Source organism: Nycticebus coucang, chromosome 4 (genome assembly GCF_027406575.1).
Source record: "Nycticebus coucang isolate mNycCou1 chromosome 4, mNycCou1.pri, whole genome shotgun sequence".
Lineage (NCBI taxonomy): Eukaryota > Metazoa > Chordata > Mammalia > Primates > Lorisidae > Nycticebus > Nycticebus coucang.
In genome coordinates, this window is record NC_069783.1 from 40,328,417 (window position 1) to 40,335,187 (window position 6,771).

General features: G+C 46.2%; 1 pseudogene; it reads left to right on the plus strand.

The window, feature by feature from the left end:
- Nucleotides 1–3,141: 3,141 nt before the first annotated feature.
- On the plus strand, nt 3,142–3,239 carry LOC128585326 (uncharacterized; annotated as a pseudogene).
- The last annotated feature ends 3,532 nt before the right edge of the window (nt 3,240–6,771 follow it).

Consider the following 6,771-nt stretch of genomic DNA (forward strand, 5'->3'; position numbering starts at 1 on the left):
CCATGTGTCATGCAATGGAGATACAAATGTGACCAAAACCACACAGGCTCGGCTCTCATAGTGGGTTATAGCACTTGTAAAGTGTTTAATATGAAGTGGGTGCTCAGTGACTTTTAGTTATTATTATGCCTTGTCAATTTCACCCTACAGTGAGCATTTGTGTAAGGCAGGGACCATGTTTTGTGTCTCTATAAAGATACATAGGTATTATATCTCTGACATCTAACCCAGAGGTTGGCATATAGAGTGTGTTCAATAAATGATTGTCAACTGACTGAGATGATCCAATGTCATTGCATGAGAAATGAGGGATGCGCTATAAAAGTCACAGTTTACCCAACATAACACAGTCTTCCCTAGGCTGATTATTTTGTGTGTCTGTTCCTAAGACCATAATTTATTTGTTTGTTTAATCAATGATTGCTGTTGTTTTGCTAATCGCTGGTTTGAAGTATTGTTCTCTCACTCCGATTTCCCTGATGTTCTCTTAAAGGCTCTTTCCACCGCACTCCCGGGTTCTGCTCTAGAAGTTCAATGTTGGTTTTAACTTTTCTGTATAACTTAATCAACTGTGTCAATCACATTCTTTTGACTTCCCCCGAAAATGTTTCTTAAAGCTCTTATTCTGTGTTTTCATCTCCAAGGGAACACTTTGGCTGGGTTTTCTATCAGGAATGACACAATTCTTTCCACAGTTACGCAGAGGGGGGATTTGAAAACCAACAGAGTCACATTTGCCCAGCTCCATGGCCTTGATCCTACACCCAAAGAATTCCTCATATGTACAAGTCCCCAACTCTCCCACTAGCTATATTTCCCAATGCTGTCGCTATTAAAAATCTTATGTGATTAAATCCTAATGAAAAGTGAAATACATACCATAAAAGAAGCTCATTCAAGAAGAGGGTCATTCCAGGCTCCAGTTGCTCTAGATTGCAGTGGTCCTGATATATAACTGTTTGCTTCAGACTTGATTATTAGATTTGTTTTTGCAGAGCTGAGGGAACAGAGTTTCACTCTTACCTGGGCTAGCTAGAGTGCAGTGGCATCACCACAGCTCACTGCATCCTTAGACTCCTGGGCACAAGTGATTCTCCTACCTCAGGCATCTGAGTAGCTGGGCCTACAGCTTGGCTAATTTTTCTATTTTTATTAGAGATGGGGTCTTGCCCCTGCTCAGGCTGGTCTCAAAGTTCTGGCTTTAAGTGATCTTCTCCCTTCTGTCTCCCAAAGCGCTGGGATTATAGGCATGAGCCACCAAGCCCAGCCTAATTATGGTATTTTTTAAATTTCAATCCATAAGTACTTTAAATTTCTTTTCAGAATTCCATGTGGTGACCTGGTTTGGTGTAAGATGCAATTCAAATGTTATCTGCCTCCCATAGTTCTGTCCTGTCCATAATTTGCCTGCCTCAATCTTCTTTTTTATTATCCAGGGGCAAAATATTTTTCAGTGCTAACAAGCTCTTTCCAGCCCAATAGAGATTTCCCCTCTTCTTGCCTCACTCACTCTTGCTTTAAGAAGGAAAGAAAGAGACAATTAAAGCCTCCTGTTTGGGATTTCAAGGAACTGGGGAGAAATGGAACCTCAGGCCAATGGGAATGTGATCTACATGGAAAACCTCTGGGAAGGCACCTGCTCCTCCACGGTCCCTGTCTCCAAGGCTCCTCAGGCACAGCCTCATGAGAGTGGTTTCTTGTTGGATAGCAGGGCAAACAAGCACAGCACTGGTAAAGACAGAGGGCTTCATCTGTGGGAAAAGGAAAATCAGTGAACTTTCAAGCCCAGGGGGTGGGGGCAAGGCTTCCAATGTGAGCAAGACTTCGAGAAACTCAATCTTGCCCAGAGTATCAGTTACCTCGCAGACAGACCCTCGGAGGGCGGCAGTAACCAGGAGGGCCTCTGACATGAAACTCTTTGTGCACCTTTTAATTAACTCTAAGAAATGTATGTCAGAGTCTCCTAGAAAGGGAAATTGTTCTGCCTGGAAGAAGGACAGAGGTGTCATCAAGATAGGAATTTGAGTATGACAAAAGTTTCAAGAGGTTCCCATGTCTGCCTTGGCCAAGGGAACTAAACATCAGGGGAGTCACTCTTTAGGTCATGGGATCGTGGCTTCCTACCAAATTGCTGCTCAGGGATTCTTTTCCAAAGCAAATCATAAGAACTTTCTCTACCCTGCCTGCTGTTTTGGTATCAAATGTCCTTGGTACTCAAGCACCAAAATATGAAGAATCCTTGGGTCTTGATTTTATACACATTAGTAATTTCAGATAAGTACCTGAGTTATAGAATCCTACTTAACATCTGAGTGTGAATTCTCTCCCCATTTGCACTGAGCCTGCCTCCAGACTAATCCTCTCAAAGCCTTCATTCATGTATTCTCCATCAACATTTAATATGGATCTATCAATATACTTGGCATTGCTCTAGGAACTTGTGATACAAACAGGCCCACAACATGATCTTAGCCCTCAAGGGGTTTGTTTTTTTTACTAATAGGAAATACAGATGTGTGAATTGATGATGATAGCAACTACTGTTTGTTGAGCTCCAGTGATGTGCTTTTTTTTTTTTTTTGGTAGAGACAGAGTCTCACTTTATTGCCCTCGGTAGAGTGCCATGGTGCCATACAGCTCACTGCAGCCTCCTGGGCTTAGGCGATTCTCTTGCCTCAGGCTCCCAAGTAGCTGGGACTACAGGCGCCCACCATGACACCTGGCTATTTTTTTGTTGTTGCAGTTTGGCTGGGGCCAGGTTTGAACCCGCCACCCTCAGTGTATGGGGCTGGTGCCCTACTCACTGAGCTACAGGCACTGCTGATGTGCTTTTTTTTTAAGAGACAGGGTCTTGCTATGTTGCCCAGTCTAGAATGCAGTGGCTATTCACATGCACAACCATAGCTCACTACAACCTTAAACTCCTGGGCTCACATGATCCTCTCATCCCAGCCTCCCAAGTAGCAGAGCTATAGGTGTGTGCCACCACCCCCTGCATATATGTGTTTGATAAATATTGGCTTAGTACTTGTGGTAGTGAACCCCTAAGATAGCTCACAATGATCCTCGTCTCTTGATAGTCAGGTGCTTTTGTAGTCCCCTTCTACACTGACTAGTGCTGATGTAAATATTACTAATAGGATCACTTCTCGGCCTTTTGGCTAAGATCAAGTGTAGTATCTGTTCTTATCAGTTTAATATTACTAATAGGATCTGTGGACATAAGTGTATGACTTCTGAGGCCAGGACATAAATGACAATGCAGCTTCCACCTCGCTCTGTCTTGGATCAGTTATTCAGAGAATTAAGCTACCATGTGGTAAGGGCATTCAAGAAGCCCTACCTGTGGGGAGCCCCACATGGAAAGAAACTGAGGCCTCCTACCAATAGCTAGCAAGGAACTGAACCCTTCTGCCTACAGGTGACTGAGCCATCTTGAAAGCAGAGTTTCCAGCCACAGACAAGCCTTCAGATGACTGCAGCCCTAGCTAACATCTTGACTACATCCTCATGAGAAACCCCATTCCAGAACCACTCAGGTAAGCAACTGCTCCCAAATTCCTGATTCAGAGACACTCTATGAGACAGCGTTTATTACTGTCTAAGCCACTAAATTAGGGGGTAATTTGTTATATACCCATAGATCACCAATACTGTGCTTTGTGCTCATTTTCTATTGAATCCTCACGCCAGTCCTAATAGGTATTTATTATTATCCCAATTTCACAGATGAGGAAACTGGGATTTAGAGAGTAGGATGCAAAGTCACAGCTAAAAGCTGAGTCTCACAAACTTCAAAGTCGGTGTCCTTAACCTGTATATAATAAAATAATTTTGGTGCAAATGTAGATGTCTATACAGGGAACAAAAGGCCACAGCGGGAAAAGCAGTGATCCCTATGCAGAAAATCTGGCACTGGAGGGGCGGAGGAGGCAGCAGTGACAACTTGTTAGAGGATATAAGACATGCAATGAAAATGAAGGACGAGCAGATGTTCACCAGGTGGGCAGCAGGGAGATTCCAGAGGGAGCAGCACGCATAGAGTCATGGAGGCACAAACAACATAGGCTGCTCAGAAACCTGTCCAGAGTTTCTAGACCCAGAAGAAGTCAACACCTGTGACTCTCCACCAGGGTAACATTTTGGTTCTAGCCCAAGATCTGCTCTTAAAGTCACAGGATCTCCAAAATTACTGAGCTGGCACCTTTTCTACAAACTGCTCTCTGATCTTGATCAGCTCTCAATCAACCCAAATCCCCTTTCCATCCCCATTTCTTATCTGATCAGTTCTCTTTTACAGACCCAGTTTCCTGACTTGTCTAACACACATATCATTCTGGCAGGAACTCTTGCTTCTTACAGAAGTGTATCATAATGCTTATATTTGCATTCATAACACATCTGATGTCCACTGCAAAATGTTACATGAACCTTACTTCCTTCTCGAGCATTTATGAGAATGGCAAATCTGGGAGAGTCAGGGGACCAAGTGCGTTGGATTAGAGAAAAGTGTTTTCTCCCAGTGGCCTTCTGGATAACACTGGTGGACTACAAATTAGATAAGCACATTAAGGGGAATTAGTAGCTCGTTGAATAACTAGGATCCACACCCAAAGGATACTGAGCATGGGTCAATGTAAGTGCTAGGGGATAATCTATATTGACATGGCCAGTGGCTCTGCCCTCAGCACTCTCCCAGGCAACATCTTTTTTTTTTTTTTTTTTTTGGCTGGGACTGGGTTTGAACCCACCACCTCTGGCATATGGGGCCGGCACCCTACCCCTCTGAGCCACAGGCGCCGCCCCCCAGGCAACATCTTTTAAGCCAATAACTTGCATGAAGATATAAAAAACAGGTCTGTCAAATTACCAAGTGGTCGAAATGGGTAGATTAGTAGCCACATGAGACAGCAGAACTAAAAACTGCATGCCTCTCGAAAGACTAGTGTGGGTCAAGTCTACCAAGAGAAATTTCACCAGTTCTAACAGTAATTTACACAGATACACAGTGGAGGTTTCTGACTCGGGGGTAATTGTAAAAGGGAGAAGCATTGAAGGGTTTTAGCCAAGGGTGAGTTAAATAAGAGCAAAGATACATTCTGCACTAATCTGGCTTCCTGGTGAGGACGGGAAAGGAGGAGAGCCAGTTGGACTCTGAAGGTTTACTGCTGAGATTCTACAGCCTCACCACCAACACCCCTCCTCCCTGGGCTGCATTTAGTAACTCAAACTCCACTCCATTAAATGTGTTTGGGTTCCCAGCCCCTACCCCTGGCACTCCCCCCAGACTGAACCCAGGAGCCCTTACAAGGTAAAGAGAAGGCTGAGAGCTTGGAGTCCGGGGAGAGCTTGGAGGGGAGAGCTCTCAGAGCCTCTCCCTGTGCGGCCCTATCCCTGCTGATAAGGCTGAGAGCAAAGCAGGCTGACAAGTGATTGGAAACAGGAGTTGCCTAACCCTTTAACCCTTTCCTAGCCTGCCCATGTGTGCTGAAATTTCCAAGCATGGAGGCCTATCTCCTTGTGGCTTCCCACATCCGTATCAGGGCTCTCTGCTCCCCTCCACCAGACTTTCCCTCCATCTCTCCCTGTGTCCTGATGAGTGGTGAATGCTGTCCTGCTGCCTGTAAAACTGTAAGGGTGTCACTAGCACCACCACACGTGCAGTCCCTCTGCCCACAGGCCACCTTGCCAAGTCAGCCAGGAAGTCCCTTTGGTCCAGACTGGCCCAAGTTCACTTAACAACCACACCTGGGCTTTTGCCAGGTGAAAGTTGGTCCCAACTGGTGTTTGGGGGTTCTGGGAGCTAAGACCCCAGGCTCCGTCTCAGTAGGCTAAGCTCAGAAGCCATTCTCAGGCTGGTGCAGAGACCTATCCAGGGACTCCAAGGGTCACCCCCAAGCCAAATCTGACTTTGCTGAGTCATTCTAAAGGCCCTTCACCCACCTAGGTACTGCCTGGTACAGGGAGATGCTTCCTACAGGGACAGATGACTGGCCCCATGGGGGCCAGCACAGAGGAAGCTGACTGGCAAAGCTCCCTTGCTTGCCCAGAGAAGGGGCATTAAGAAGTCAGGCTTAGTTGCCACAGTAATTAAGTGTAAAAGAGGTTTCCTTCAGTAGAATGGAATTCAGATAAACTGCCATTATCATGCAAAACAGCTTTGCACCTTAAAGCCCTTACCCAAACAGGCATTTAATTAAATCCCTAATCTCCTCTGGCCTGTTCTGACCCCTTCTCACCTCTTCTCTGTCCTCCCCCACTCCCAGTCCCAACCTCCAGATTCCATTAAAAACAACCTGTAAGCATGTGAAACCTACCCAAGGTGGGCCCCAAGGTGTGTGAGTCCTCTTGGAGGGCCTGGTGTCCTCTGTGCTGTGTCTTAGGTGTTAGTTCCCTGAGCTTCAGACAGTCCTGCTGGGGTGCTGGGTGCTGGTGGCGAGTGTGAGCATGACAGCAGTGACCGCTGGTGGTATCAAGGGAATGTGGGGAGCAGGTATCGCACAGCCCTACCTGCTCCAGCCATAGGATCCAGCCCACGCCATGAAAAGTCTGCAGTCTCACTACCCCTGATGCATGCAGCACCCCTGAGGGACTTGGACAGAAGGATCCTGCTGGCAAAGCAGAAGAGGCAGGGATGGGCGAATGGACCTGACCAGGGTGTCCCCATTTCTGAGGCTGCACTGGCGCTGCGATGAGCCCTAGGAGGGACACTACATCTGTTAGTGTGAACCAGGTTTGCTTGGAAAAGCTAAAAGCTATGATTTGGAGTTT